The sequence below is a fragment of the Paramisgurnus dabryanus genome, chromosome 22 (genome assembly GCF_030506205.2).
Source record: "Paramisgurnus dabryanus chromosome 22, PD_genome_1.1, whole genome shotgun sequence".
NCBI lineage: Eukaryota > Metazoa > Chordata > Actinopteri > Cypriniformes > Cobitidae > Paramisgurnus > Paramisgurnus dabryanus.
The window spans coordinates 16949230-16965473 of NC_133358.1; the positions used below are offsets into that span (position 1 = coordinate 16949230).

At 41.5% G+C, this 16244-nt stretch overlaps 1 protein-coding gene across 5 annotated transcripts in view; it reads left to right on the plus strand.

Annotated features, from left to right (window-relative positions):
• The window catches only part of ncoa2 (nuclear receptor coactivator 2), a 90540-nt gene that overhangs the window by 19845 nt on the left and 54451 nt on the right, over positions 1-16244 (plus strand). For all 5 annotated transcript variants that reach the window (XM_065294968.1, XM_065294969.2, XM_065294967.1 and 2 more), the window contains exon 2: positions 2926-3014. The gene's annotated coding sequence lies outside the window, so the exon portion shown is untranslated. The remainder of the gene's footprint in view (positions 1-2925; positions 3015-16244) is intronic.

Sequence of the window (16244 nt, forward strand, 5' to 3'; positions counted from 1 at the left end):
GTCAGTTTCCCTTATATTCCAGTCTTTCATCTCTGATTTCTCCGTGTATGATGTTAAACTCATTTTCTGTCCCTTAATAGTCTTCAAAAAAGTTTATATGATGATTGCTTTATAACATTTACACATTTGGGGATTCTGACATCATACCCACGACCTCTGGGTATTTGGTTCTGTGGAAGTCTTGGAATTTTGTGTGCTGATTAGATAAAGGCTTATTCTGAATTGGTGTCTCCACGTAATACATGACTTTTCACAGAAATATACGGATTGCTTTCATGGATATTGCGTCAAATACAAGTGTACATAAAACTAAAGGCAGATATCTTGGGAACATCCAGGGTTCAAATACAGCTTCTATCTACTTAAATGGTTAGTTCACCACAAAATGATAATTTTTTTTCATAAATTACTTACCTCTGTGTCGTTCTAAACCACCAAGTCCTTTAATTGTCTTCAAAACACATTTTTATAGATATTTTGATGAAAACTGGGAGGCTTTTGTCTGTCCCATTGACTATAGTTGCACAGAATATGCTGGCAATTAATTTGCGCATTTATACGGGCTGTTTGAGTATTGTTTGCATAATGCTTTATAAAAAAACAACAGAAAAAAACTTTGGGAACTACGTCAGCAGGTGACGTCAGCAACATGCACTGTTGCATGGTCGCCAACGTGCTCCGAACAACCAAGCAGGAGAACAAATTGTTGAATAAAATAGTTTTTGTTTTCTTTGCACTCAAGTGTTCTTGTTGCTTCATAATATTATTATTGAACGACTGATGGAACATGGACCTTTTTGGCAATGTCTTTCCTGGGCTATCCCTTTAAAGGTGCAGTGTGTAATTTTTAGAAGGATTTCTTGACAGAAATGCAACATACACTCTAAAAAAACAAACGGTGCTATATAGCACCAAAACAGTTGCTTTGGATCGTAACGATAGAAGAACCATTTTAGTGCCATATAGCACCGGTGAAGAACCAGTGAAGCACCAGTGAAGCACCAGTGAAGCACCAGTGAAGCACCATATAGGGGCCATATAGCACCACATATGGTTCTACATAGCACTATATGGTTCTACACAGGTGCTTCACTGGTGCTTCACTGGTTCTTCACCGGTGCTATATGGCACAAAAAATGGTTCTTCTATCGTTACGATCCAAAGCAACTGTTTTGGTGCTATATAGCACCGTTTGTTTTTTAGAGTGTAATATACAAAACTATATTATCAGGGGTGTATAAAGACCTTTCATAATGAGCCGTTATGTGTTTATACCCTTAGAATGAGACGTTTTTATCTACATACATTGAGGGTCCCCTTAGATGGAAGTCGCCATTTTGTGCCGCCATGTTTCTACAAAAGCCCTTAACGGACAAACTTTTTTTACTAAGTTGTCTCCGAGGATGACATGTTTGTCCGGTGATGGCTACCGTAGCATTTCTATGTGTTTCAAAAGCAAGAGGTGAGCAGTGCACTGAGCCGTTAGTTGCAATTCGCAACCTCACCACTAGATGCCGCTAAAATTTACACACTGCACCTTTAAAAGTGGAAAAGACGGAAATGACTAAAACTGTTTGTCTGAACCTTTACACAAGCATATTTTAAATCAGCTATACAATCTTGCAAAAAGTTATTGTAAATATTTTTATTTAGCTTTACAATCACACAAAAAAATAATTTTCAGGCTGACTCATCTAAGGTTCAGTTGCAATTTGAAGTAAACAAACAGGTGATTGTGTCTTTAAATTGTAAAGTAGTACTACATCTGTCGTATATGTTTAGAGCAGTGGTCTCCAACATGGTGCCCACAGATAGGTATGTCCTAATTCATCCAAGTTGAGTTAAGAATATTTAAAAACGGTGGTGTTTTCCTTTAACTATTGCAAAAAATAATTACTTCCATCAGTTTCCATGATCAATATCTTCCAAATACAATTTGTAAACAATAATACAAAGTATGATCACCATATATGGGTCCCAAAAACATTGATTCTTGGTATCTAAAGTGACCTCTGTGTCTCCTCACTGACACTAAAGTATCACAAAAGTATCAGAGCTCTTGCGGCCGGTGCCGCTAAGGTGTTGTTATTAAGAATAGCCACACTTTGTTTGACAGGTCTGGGAATGCTCAGCTGTCTCTCTTTAGTTCACTGATAGCTAACTGAAAGAGGAAAGCTCAAGTGCCACGCTTGCAGCTGACATGGCCCCGCTCTTGAAGGATGGAGAGGGAAGTGATGTCGTACAATCTGTGGGGCCACTGTTTTTCCACTGAGGTCAAATGGACGCGGAGCTTAAAACGAAGATGTTATTTCCTCAAATGCCGCTCTTCGTTTTCATTCGCATTTATTACTTTTCGCGATTTGTAATGTTCCAACGCAGCTTTGCAAAGACGTATCTTGTGAACGAGACAATCTAATCGAAATCTGACATTTTATAGGATTATGTATTGTTCATATATTATCGTAGTTGTGTGTAGCGGCAAAAGTAAAAATGGTATGCAGATGCGTTTTGCCTTGCCAGGACTTATTGCCTTTATGTGAAAGTCCTGCTGGTATTTTTTTTACCTCTTGTAGAAACTATAGATGTGTGAATCTTGCATAACCTGGTAATAACCTGTCCAGGTGATAAATGTAGTTTTGCATAAAGTATGATTTGTCTTGAAACAGCTGTTTCAGGTGTACGGCTTAAAAAAATTACAAGCACTGCAGTACAACTATTAAGAAATCCCATTGAGGTTCACTCTGTTTGTGGCAGCAGCTGTGTTTTGTTTACATTATAAATAACCAGACACATAAATGAAAAATGTTCAGCTAAAACGAGCAATTCGTTCAAGATTATAATGTAAATATGTTGCATATACCACTTCCCAATGAGTAAATGTCTATGGTTGAGATCCTAATTGGATGGTTGTGCTCTCCTCCACAGATACAGTGAGAAGTGAATAATGTCCAAAGATTTCTACGGGTGCCACCTCTGCAGAAATGCCCTGATGCCGAGTCTGGACTAAAGCCAAGGTGAGCTTTTTACTTTCTCTATTCATTTGTTGGGTTAATACACTCATGACATGGGAGGTCTAGTGGGTGCTTATGAAACTACATGGAGGAGAAAAGCAGAAAACACTTGTATGATATACTGCGAAACAAATGAAAGTGAGTTGATGTGGTTTGCGTGGGAGGTCCTACGTCATTTCCTGCTTGTGTTTGGCTTGAAGAGCAAAAAAGGAACCTTGTTTTCTCTTGTTTGCATCCTTAAGATCATTTCCATTTGTTTCCTTATTTCATTCCTTCAGACCTCTGTGGTTGATATTTTGTTAAGCATGTATTATTAGCAAACATTTGTGAAATCAGTCAGAAGTTTGAATCCACAACACTCAGAGCGAAAGCAGCAAGCATGTGTTTGGCCGTGTCGAAGCCACAGTCCCCACCTGCTACGTCCATACCACCGCTCTTCTGTCATGTGACTAAGCATCAGCCTATTGTGTTGGTTAAAAAGACAAGCACTCGCTCTGCTGAGTTTGGAGCACGGCTCATGCTCTGTGCACGGAGGGATGGGGAGGGGAATCGGGGTTGGACTTTCCTGTATGGGAAATGCTGGGGAAGGTTGGGGGTGGGGCTGCTCAGATGGGATTTGCATTAGTAGTTTGTCAGCTGTCATTAGGAGCAGATGATGGTGAGGATAAGCCCCTTTTCGCACACTGTTCTCTCTCCTGTATTGCATGGCCTGTTGTGATATGCACCTTTAAAATATTTTGCAGTCCATGCTCTGGTTATGCTGAGTGTTTCTGATTCATGCAGTGTCAACTTCTAAGCGCCGTCCCTACGTGCTTCTGGCACATCCGTGTCCCTGCTGTGGTTCTTAAAGGGGCACGTCCTGTATGTAGAAATCTGGCTCACTTTCGAATAGTTAACCGTGCATGACTTGATAACATTTAGATTTATGCATTGTGCAGATCCTACTTACAGTACATTTAATGTTGTAATGGAACAATTTACCTTTTGATCTACCAATTATTGAGCTACACAAACAAGTTTGTGTTGTACTGGATCAAGTAGCTTAAAGTAAAGAACCCTTTAAAACCTACATTCAACTCCCTGGGCATGCACTATGTTTGATATTGTTTGATGCAGGTTGTTACATTAAGCCTTCAATGTAAAGCAGCTCTTTAATATACCTCCATTTCATAAACTCATTGTTTAATTATTAAGCGAGAGAGGACGTATCCGTTAAGAATATTTCTAGGAAGCGGAGAGGTGGTATTTAAGCTCACAGAGGATCTAATTTTCCGATCTCTGTTTGTCAGCTGAAGAACGCGGACCCTCCCACCGAGCATGCTCTGGAGAAGTTTATTGATTTTTCGCACTGCATCTGTGCCTCTTGTAACCTAAAACCCATCAATACGCATCAGACATTTAACCCCCCGTTACACTTTGGGTTATGGGAATACAGTTAACCGTGCATTTCAGAATCCACAGACAGGCTTCCTTTTAGTCAATGCCGGATCTTCCGATGGGCAGATCGGGGAAATACATTCGTCTTTCTTTGGTATCCAGCTGCTGGCTTCCTGTGCCTGCAAGCTGGTCGGGAATCCGACGTTTGCTGCTTAATGTGTTTATTATACAATGCCGTCCCAGTGGCAACTTGAAGTGGCTGTCAGTTTAAAAGATTCATGAATGCGATTGGCTTCTGTAAATGGACATTGGCTTTTCGGTCCTGTCTGATGCTGCCACTTTAAGACCATTACATTCTCGGTAATTGTATAGCTTATGAGCGGTGAGGACGTCTCTCTCGTTCTCTCTCTCTGTACTGAGCAATCGAGCCATCTGGGACAGTGGCTGGAGACCAGGCCTGCGGCTCTGGGGAGGAGAGAATGTCGATCTCCCCTCCTCCTCTTTCTCTCTCTCTCTTTTTCTCTCTCAATCTCAGTCATAAGCTCACCCGCACTCTATTCCCTCACCCCATTCTCCTCTTTTTGCGTTTCCTCGGTACGCCGTTCTTGTCTTTTTAATATTCTAGCAAGTCTTTGACACACAGTGAGTTTCTGTCCATTCCTCTGTATCGACATCATTCATTGCCTTGATTGGTTTCATTTCCTTTACTTCCTGCACTGCCATTTTCACTAGCTGGCGTTTCGTCTTCGCTCTTATTATCGTCAGCTGAAGAGGCTGTAAACACTGAATCTCCTGCAAATCTGTCCCAGACACTCGCTGCTAATAAAGGCCCATCTGTTCTGCATAACCACAATCCCCATTGGCCTTAGGGATCTCTCCGCACTGTAATCAGTAATGTTGGGTAATAGCTGTGGGTTGCTCGCAACAACTCAACACACACTTGTGTGTTTTGGCTCCATGAGCCACCTTACCCCCAGCCCGATATTTAACTCGCTTCACCTTTGAGCTGGAGTTGGGCTCCGTGCCATCAGATGAAGTTGGATATACACGGCACAGTTTAATGTATGATTATGATGCAATGGTTTTTGGCCCGAATCACCAGCAAGACCATATAGGCCAATCCTTCAAGGGTCAGGTCGGGACACTATTCTTGACTGATAGGTTACTCATTACCCAAACCCTTCAAAGACCCCCGAACCTCACAGATCTGGGGTGAACCAATGCAGAAGAAGTGCAGAAGAGGGTGTGTCACCAGCCATGGTTCCTCAGAGCTTTTCAAGCCACAAGATTACAGGGATGGTACATTGAGATTTTCTGCAAGCTGCTCTTTGTCTGCTCTAAGAAATGATGGATTGGGCTCCCTCCTCTGATGAGACGTCTGCTCTGCTGGGGTTTGTTTGGCAAGTTCGACTCTTTCTTCAGCAGGCACAAAGCTAAACCGGGGCATCCACCCCACAGCTGGAGATGCAGAATTTAGGATCAAAATTAAACTTCTATCTTCTACATTTTGAAATCACAAGATATCGACTCTTTAAATTCAGATCTTTGGTTTGGTTATGGAGTACTCAGTCCTAGTTTAGTGCCATAGTTGCTACATTAATTAGACTCTTCTCCACTTTTTTAATTGCAAGCAAACCTAAAGTTGTAGTCTGCATTTTGAAGATCCCAGACTGTCAGTCTCCTGTCAGGCAGGAGTCGTCTCTTACTGTGATATCCAACCCATCAGAGGATGTGCTCTGCACAGCAAGGGCTTCTCTGACAACTTCATCAACCTGACAAAGTCAGCCGATTCTTTGATACTTTGTGTGGGTGTATGTATGGGTTTTCCAAGCCACTGAAAGGCAATTATGTGCAGGTTTGTTTTGTGGTGATGCAGGAGTTTACTGCACCACATAAACGTGACTTTCTAAATGATGAAACTAATAGAGAAAATAGTTAATTGATTATAAATGCTTATCAAGTATTTTTATGTGCTAACACCACATCAAATTCCCTATGCAAGAATATCTGTATATTTCCCATTATACATGATTTTATGTACTGTAGTCCAATCTCATAACTTGCCATTCTGTGCTATCAATGTGCTGCCTCATAAGGTGCTCTCTAATAAGGAAACACAGGACATCGATGAATCATTTGCCAATCTCATCTGTTCCTACCCTGCCTACGTTTTTCTCACATTGGTGAGAAGTATGAAGCATCCTTTGTGAATTACCCCAGAAGGGTTAGAATATGCACAGATATTGTGGATTCTGCATGTCCCGTTATTAACACACAATAGTCTGTTGAAGGGACATAATGGGGGATCAAATCCCATCATGCCTAAATGAGTCCCATTGGTGACCTCACATCACTGAGCTATGTGCTTTGGGTAAAATGTCTTCAGTCAAATAGTTGGATGCCAGCAATGCAGTGGATCAAACTGTTAGCCTGGTGGAAGTGCACTCATGATGGTTCAATACAACAGTAGTGTTTGGAGATATCCTCGAGTGGTTTTACCTTTATGGGACCCCCTTGGACCACAGCCCATTTAAGGAAAGTCATTACATTTGGCAACTATATTTGTGATGCATATTGGCAGCTTTTTCAGTCATACAAGTCACATCTTCTTGAATTAAGGAATACCAACTGCTTGCTAGGTTCAGAACAAAACAACATGCAACATCTACTTTTTAACAGGTTGACCCTGCTATTAAGCATGTGCAAAGGTTGGCAAGTTCACAACGCTGTCCAGAGCCCCTCCCCCTGAGAGTCATTAATCTTTAGGGATTGGCTTTGTTACTGGAAGGTGGGACTTTCTTAAGTAGAGCAGCCATATTGAGCACTGCATTTTTTCCCATTCATAGTAACGGCACAGTTGCTTCTTGTTAATGTCTATAGTCTTTGTCAACACTCATTGATGTCTCTCAATTACTAACTTGGTGGGCTGTTTCAGGCATGGGTGGGTGGTCTCTTGAACATAGTGGCATTGTTTTCAAGTTAATGTGTTATATAAATAAATGAAGTGACATCAGGCACAACATGTTAAATGAAACATCTACCTCACCTATCATTTAATGATAAGTTTACAGTAACAAGGAACTGCTGCTGACACCATCAGGGATGTGAATAAGTGTGTGTGGTTGCAATTATGTGCTCAAGAAGAATTACTCTTTCATTTAAATAAGCGACAAACAGCTTTGGCATTTGCTGTCACACCTGTTGTTCAACATCTCTGTTTGTTGTATCACAAACAATGATTCATTGGCCAGTTTTGAGGTGCATTCTGTACATCATATTGTTTTCAGGCCGTGTAATGTTTAACTAATAATAGTAATTTCATGGCTAGAAACGTCTTACTCTTTGTTTACTTGTTCTGCATGGTGTGATCTTTCATTTTCATTTTATATTCAGTCATTTTTTTTGTATCTTCTCCAACATTATGTCATTATGAAACATTATGACTATGCGTTTGGTAGAATGTCAAAACTGGTAACTTTGTTATCTGATTTAACAGTTCTGATTGGAGGATGTACAAAGGGATGTCAGTTCATTTTGTAAGCCGACACCACAGCTGTCAGGCTGGCTCACAATGTAAAGCTGCCATACGAGGAAAAACATCAGAGTTTTTGTTTAAGCTAAAAATAGAGCTTTAAAAAGAGACAAATGTGTGTCTCTAGAAATGAAGTTTGTCTGTGTCTATTAATGGTGGCAGATTTATAAAAGCATTATAAAATCATGATTCATTGTACAGCTAATACACACAAAGCTAAACACACAAAGCATGTTGTACCTCCCAAATTGTTCGTTTAAGTATTTGTGTTGACTGGCCAATCCATTTTAACTTGTAAATGTCATATTTCAAAGTTGCAAAACTAGTTTAACAATGTTGGCTTTCGTTGTGTTGCATTCTTTAGCGTATGTGGGAGCGTGGTGCTAGCAATGAGAAGGTCACTGATTTGATCCCATTGAATGGACCTAAACTGTACTATGTACCTTAAATGTACAACTGATATCCACTATTAGTCGATTTGAGTAAAAGCGTTGTCCAAATGCATGCAGGTAAATGTTGCTGTAAGGGGCCGAATTATATGCTCAGCGGCAGTTCCTTTCTATTTGGACAAGTAAACCCTCCCAAACATGATCTTCTTCAGATGTTCGCTTCGTGTCAGTGATCAAGCATTGTATTTTTAGTTCTGTTGAATCACAAACAAACAAAACTCCCCTTAACTCTACAGCTGTCCCAGATAGAGAGTCTCTTCTCTGTTGTGTTAATGTGAGCAGTGGGGTGTCATCCCTGTGGACTTTAAATGGTTTCTCTGGAGGAGAGAACAAGAAACTGTCAGCTCTCTATAGCTCTCGCTCGCTCTATAGCTCTTGCTCGCTCTCTAGCTCTCACTCGCTCTATAGCTCTCGCTCGCTCTATAGCTATCTCTAGCTCTCGCTCGCTCTCTAGCTTTCTCTATAGCTCTCGCTCGCTCTATAGCGCTCTCCTGCTCTATAGCTCTTGCCTGCTCTATAGCTCTCGCTCTCTCTATAGCTCTCGCTCTCTCTATAGCTCTCGCTCTCTCTATAGCTCTCGCTCTCTCTATAGCTCTCGTCTGCTCTATAGCTCTCTCTACAGCTCTCGCTCGCTCTATAGCTCTCTCTACAGCTCTCGCTCGCTCTATAGCTTTCTCTACAGCTCTCGCTCGCTCTATAGCTCTCTCTACAGCTCTCGCTCTCTCTACAGCTCTCGCTCGCTCTCTAGCTCTCTCTACAGCTCTCGCTCGTTCTCTAGCTCTCTCTGCAGCTCTCGCTCGTTCTCTAGCTCTCTCTACAGCTCTCGCTCGCTCTATAGCTCTCTCTACAGCTCTCGCTCGCTCTATAGCTCTCTCTACAGCTCTCGCTAGCTCTATAGCTCTCTCTACAGCTCTCGCTCGCTCTATAGCTCTCTCTACAGCTCTCGCTAGCTCTATAGCTCTCTCTACAGCTCTCGTCTGCTCTATAGCTCTCTCTATAGCTCTCGCTCGCTCTATAGCTTTCTCTATAGCTCTCGCTCTCTCTATAGCTCTCTCTACAGCTCTCGCTCGCTCTATAGCTCTCTCTACAGCTCTCGCTCGCTCTATAGCTCGCTCTACAGCTCTCGCTCGCTCTATAGCTCGCTCTACAGCTCTCGCTCGCTCTATAGCTCGCTCTACAGCTCTCTCTATAGCTCTCGTCTGCTCTATAGCTCTCTCTTAAGCCCTCGCTCGCTCTATAGCTCTCTCTACAGCTCTCGCTCGCTCTATAGCTCTCTCTACAGCTCTCGCTCGCTCTCTAGCTCTCTCTACAGCTCTCGCTCGCTCTATAGCTCTCTCTACAGCTCTCGCTCGCTCTATAGCTCGCTCTATAGCTCTCTCTATAGCTCTCTCTATAGCTCTCGCTTGCTCTATAGCTCTCGCCTGCTCTATAGCTCTGGCTCTCTATATAGCTCTCTCTATAGCTCTCGTCTGCTCTATAGCTCTCTCTATAGCTCTCGCTCTCTCTATAGCTCTCTATAGCTCTCGCTCTCTCTATAGCTCTTTATAGCTCGCTTGCTCTAAAGCTCTCTATAGCTCGCTTGCTCTATAGCTCTCGCCTGCTCTATAGCTCTCGCTCGCTCTATAGCTCTCTCTACAGCTCTCGCTCGCTCTATAGCTCTCTCTACAGCTCTCGCTCGCTCTATAGCTCTCTCTATAGCTCTCGCTCGCTCTATAGCTCTCTCTATAGCTCTCGCTCGCTCTCTAGCTCTCTCTATAGCTCTCGCTCGCTCTATAGCTCTCTCTATAGCTCTCGCTCGCTCTATAGCTATCTCTTTAGCTCTCGCTCGCTCTATAGCTTTCTCTATAGCTCTCGCTCGCTCTATAGCTCTCTCTATAGCTCTCGCTCGCTCTATAGCTCTCTCTATAGCTCTCGCTCGCTCTATAGCTCTCTCTATAGCTCTCGCTCGCTCTATAGCTCTCTCTATAGCTCTCGCTCGCTCTCTAGCTCTCTCTATAGCTCTCGCTCGCTCTATAGCTCTCTCTATAGCTCTCACTCGCTCTATAGCTATCTCTTTAGCTCTCGCTCGCTCTATAGCTTTCTCTATAGCTCTCGCTCGCTCTATAGCTCTCTCTATAGCTCTCGCTCGCTCTATAGCTCTCGCTCTCTTTATAGCTCTCGCTCTCTTTATAGCTCGCCCTCTATAGCTATCTCTCTCTATAGCCTTCACTGGCTCTAGCTCTCGCCTGCTCTATACCTCTCTCTATACCTCTCGCTCTTTCTATAGCTCTTGCTCTCTCTACAGCTCTTTCTCTATAGCTCTCTTGCTCTCTCTATAGCTCACTATAGACAAAACATTGAAAAAAATAATTTTTCCATAGATTTACAGTGGACAAAACTACATCTATTTAAAAGTCTACTGTGATTTAAGGTGCCTGAGATGGGGTTGGGTTGGGGAATCAGAACCACCCACACCAAATTCCCCCAAATACACTGAACACAACAGAATTAAACATTCATATTACTATGAATAGGGCACAGGGCAACTCTGGCCTCCTAGTGGTGCGACTTCCCTAAAGGGTCTTTGATTCCGTCATCTGATTGGTTGGCCGCTCTGTCATTCATCTTATGCAAACTATAGAGCTGCAAATGTGAGTAAATGATGGAGAAATGTGTCAGTGCTTCTCATTATCTCTCTCTGTCTCCTCCGTGGTGTTTATTAGTGGAGCTCTGACATGGGCTCACGTCGAGCGTGGGGCGGCAGCAGGCTGTTCACAGTCTGCCTGGCCCTCTCTCTTTCTCTACTGCTGTAAATAATTAATGCTTCCATATCAGTGCCTCTCCGGGCCTGTCGTGGGCTATGCCGAATTCACTCTGCCAGCTGTGACCTGCTTTAAGCACAGGGGTTTCCAGAAGCTGGTCATGCTACATATTGAGCTGATTGTGTGACTGTAATTAACAAGAGTTAACTAGGTTGAAGCAGCTGATTGTGGCCTGCCTTTATGACTGATTCATTAATATTAAACAAGTCAAGCCTGTTTTGTGGATTTTATACAGGTTTGGTAGTAGCAGATGTTTTTTAATTACTTATGATTTTTTTCTTTAATGGTTGACGATTGGCTCTTTTACCGGGAGTCGAGACTAGAGTGGCCATCTGACCCATTCATTTTGTTAATATTAAATAGCTTTGGTAGTATGCAAGAAAAATCCTAATTGCTGAAGTATTCTGGAGACCAGCTTGTTAGACACGCTACTTTGCATTTTCAGTACTTAAACAAATTTGCACCTATGTAACTTTATGTTTGTGGCCACATATATCATATATACAGACAGGCATACAGTCTGTTTAGTAACCAGTTGCTTTTTTAAAACTTCTCTGAGATGTAGGCTTTGTTAGCAGTGCAAGCTTAAGTTAGCAAGTACAGTGGCTAAATTTGCATGCACACTGCTAGCAACTAGCAGTGGCAGAGCGACGCAATCCCATTCCAGTGACCGCTTGCCGATTTTCGGGCAAAACTCACTGTTGGCAACAGGAAGTGGGCGTGTCCTGCGCTTAGTTAAAGTTGAGAAAAGTTCAGCTTTTTGCAAACGATGAGCGACTTTCGTGAGCGACTGCAATGAGATTTAAGCAGTGAAGCTCAAATCATATGTCTCTCATCAGTTACTGCATTGGATGGACAGTGTTTGTTGACAGGACAACTAGAATTAGGAATGCCTCCTAATGACCTCATTGGCATCAGGGACGATACACAGCGACATGCGCTGCTTCCGAAATCGCATACTGTGACAATAGGACCTTTTATTTTTTAATAAAACAACGCCTCTTCTTCTTCTTCATTGGATAATTCCTTTCCAGGAGGCTCATGGGAGAGTAAAGTGTCCATCGAATTAACATTTCAGGATCTTGCCAGAAGTAGTAGGTCATCCAGGTACTTTACACCTACTGTTTTTCGAATAATATGAATTTGGGCATACTACTCGAATCGTCTAGTGCCTACTATATAGTATGTAAGTAGACGTTTCAGACGCAGCAATGGTCATGCAGCTTTGCCATGGCATAGCAATGCGTTGGTAACCACCCTGAACACATTAGCATTAGGGATGCAATGATAAATGCTGATATACACTAATAATACCTGGCGATAAGTATTCTGAATCATCAGATGATTAATCGGTGCACCCCTTATTAGCATCATGGTGCAGTTTTGGCTAAGGCAATTGTAAACTTTGAAGTCTTCATTAGGTAATGTTAATGGGGACATGCGCTTTACACGCAATGTACTTAATTCTGCAGCGTTTATGTGTACTTTGAAAACATTAGGCTACTTAAAGTAATAAAATAGCGTTGTGCCTTTTGAAAAGTGTGTTTTCATTACCTATATAAGAAACTTCTTAAGAACAACTTTCTCCAACTCAGTTTTGACTTTTATCCAGAGATAAAGCGTGAACTCGATGAGAGATACTGACCGCAGCATAGCGTTGCCAAGTCCTCTGCTTTTTTTAATTTTAGATTTGTGCTACTGTTTAAGCTGTTTCCACAGTTGTTGTTTTTTCTGCGGGTTAAAGATGATTAAATGGTTTTCATTGATTAGTTATTGGTATTTGGGCTGTGAATAGTCATTGGGATGCTTTTGGGCTAGTTTTGAACGTCCATTCGGATGGTTTTGATACGCGAATCTGGCAACCCTGGCTGTGCGCTTGCGCAGACTTTCGGTTCGTATTATATAGAATGTACATGTCATTTAAATCCGATTGCAATGTTTAGGTTGCTTGTAAACTGTATCGTCGTAATCTTCAATGGTATTAAATTCAGTCGGATTGACCAAATTTTGTGCATGTAAACATAGCCATTGTGTTTTTATGTGACAATAAAAAAGGCTCTGGGTGTCCATGAATGGGTAATTTATTTTGAGAATAAGATAGATATAAATAGTCTTGTGGGATGTGGTCCCATCTATAAATAGCTCTCCCTATTAGGAACACCAAAAGGAAGAGGCGGAGCTTACACAGGAAATTAATATAGGCTAAGAAATGAGGTCAGAAAATTAAAGGGTCACATTAGGTATACAATAATCAGAATTTGTGTAATTCTACTTTCTAATTTGGTCACATTTGCTAATTTACAACAATTAATAATTTTGTATCCTTAAATGCAGATTTCACATATTTCTGTGCGTTTTGAGTTATTCACAGACTGCTCTCATCAGGAGTTTTAAACCCAATCCGGTCACAATTTCCCTAAACATTATACACATTTGCGTGGGTGTATCTAAATATCAGACGCCTTTGACAAGCCCCCTCCCAAGCCTTAGGGACGCAAACCGTCTCTGAGTCACTCTTGAACGTATGTGGGTGATGCACGCAGCCTGCCGGACATCTGCTAACTGTAAACCTGTCAAAAACAGCCTGGCACAAGTATAAAGACCACTGTATTTAAACTCTGTTTTATGTACAATTCACGTACATTATCAAAGTGAATTTCATCAATTTTTTTAAAAATTGTAATTGCTTCTAACTTTATGGGGGATTAAAGAAAGGAAAGAAAGTGCCTGTTTCCTTTTTAAGAACACCCACTCAGTAAAGATCTTATCAGTCGCCTCAAACCTGTGGTTTCAGTACAGTGTCCTTAGGTTGACGGCAGTTGGCATCTAGTGCTATAGGACCTCTTAATATTAAGCCATTTGGGTATCTGCAAATATCTCAAGCATCATGAAAAAATATTTAGTTTCATATGCTGGAATGATTCAGGACAGTGGTTCTCGATGGATGGGGCCTAATACGAAATTAGGTCGATGTGCTATAGGGCCTTGGACCAAAGGGAAACAAGCGAAAGGCAGTGTTGAACATTTAAATTGCAAGCAACCCTGTAATCATGCAAATGTAGAGAAAAAATGGCTTATGAAAGATAAAATGCTTTTCTTAGTATGTGTTGATGTTGAATACGCTGTACATTCACTTTTAAAATTTTGAGGAAGCGTAAGTGATGACAAAACCCTTAATTTAGCTTACTGTTGGGCATGTGCGGTTCTTAATAATATTAACATATTGCAGTGTTGGACATTTTTGTTTACATAATACAGTAACACATCTGCGCCGCCAAGCAAACTTGAAAAACCACTGATTTAGGAAGTTGATTTATTGAGGTCTCCCTAATACATCTATCAGCAAACATCTTAATGGTTCTGTCTGTTAAATCAGATATTTGGTATTCTTAATCTTTCGCACTTTGGTCCCCGCCATCTGTGTTAAATCCCCTTCAGCCGATCGGATTGTTTCACACAGCGGGAAAAGCTGATAGTATTTGAAAGCCGCCTGTAACCCCTTTCGGCTTTTGTAATCATTACCCACCATGTCTAACTATCTTACCTTTCATTATAGTGGTTGTCCACGCTGGTGGTTTTAAACAGAAACTTTTACTTTTCCCTATAGACAACCCATTATTAACAATTAATTAAATTGTGTCATGCAATAGAGAGGGCAAACTATAAATAGTAGGGGGTGCTTTGCTGTATTTGTAAGAAGAAATATGTGCATTTCATTAATGCATTTCAGTTGAGTGTTGTTGCATTGTTGAGCTGTTTTTAAATGCAAGAACCTGTCTTGTCTGCATGCCCTATAAAGAAGTACACTATTTCTTAAGTCTCACTACTAAACAAAACCCACATCCTGACAACCCGGTCAACAGTCAGGCAAGGGACGACCTTGCACAATTACGTTCACAAATGCAGTGGTGTCCTCTGTCTAATGGGACACAGAAAATCGTCTAGGCTGTTTCAATGAAAGCCAGTCATCACCAGGATGGACGGAATGGGGCACGTGATTGACAGAAGGTCTTGCATACTTGATTAACGTCTAGAACACTAATACATTTACTTTGCCACAAAGAAACTTTGTCGCCGCCTTGTCTAGCTACTGGTGTCCATTGTCCATCTACCATAGAGCAGCGTTGGTCTCGTCCTCTGGAGGCATTGCTGTGATTGGCCTCGGCGTCATTAGGTTTAAGTAGGGCACTGCAATCCAGCAGGGATTCAATAGCAATTCACCATTCATTCCAGCTCTGACTCCCCCAGCAGGTCTACAGCGAAGCTGCAGAGACTTACGTAATGCTGTGTGTGTGTGTGTCAGCCTGGCTTGAACACGGACCAACGTGCTGGCCCGGGTGTCTCTCCTCCTACTCCTCAGACATTGCGAATGAAACCCCATAGAAGAGACGGATGGTGTTTTCATTAGCAATGAATTCTAATGCACAACAGGTCAACTGCACTACAAAGTGCACGTTTGCTGTTGACCCAATGTTTTGATTTTGCACATCGAGAGTTTTCTCCTCTCACCTGTGCTTGGCTCTAAAAGTGAAAAAATTGTAAATGATGCGAAATTCTTTTGAATGGATAATTCCTTAAGTGGAATAGGCCGTAGGTTTCAGCTTTTAAAATAGGTCCACCATTTTCAAATTGTGACAATTATCCCACATGTGCTATTTATATGTTTATATTGGAAGGTCGAATGCAATTCGTTCCAAGGAATTTACTTCACAGGCTGTAAATGTCGGAAAATGTTTAATGTTGAGTTAACAGCTCTACTACTTTTATCCAATAAAAGTTCAGAGTACAAACTGTGCGTGAACTTTGTTTTCTTGTTTTTTGTATGTAAAAATATCAGATGATTATTTGTCCAATAGAAAGATCAGTCTTGTCTTTAACTAACAGTCATAGTTTTATTTTTTCTTTCCGGGTTCTTATTTCATTAAAGGGACACTCCACTTTTTTTGAAAATAGGCTCATTTTTCAGCTCCCTAGAGTTAAACATTTGATTTTGACAGTTTTGGAATCCATTCAGCTGATCTCCGGGTCTGGCGCTACCACTTTTAGCATAGCTTAGCATAATCCATTGAATCTG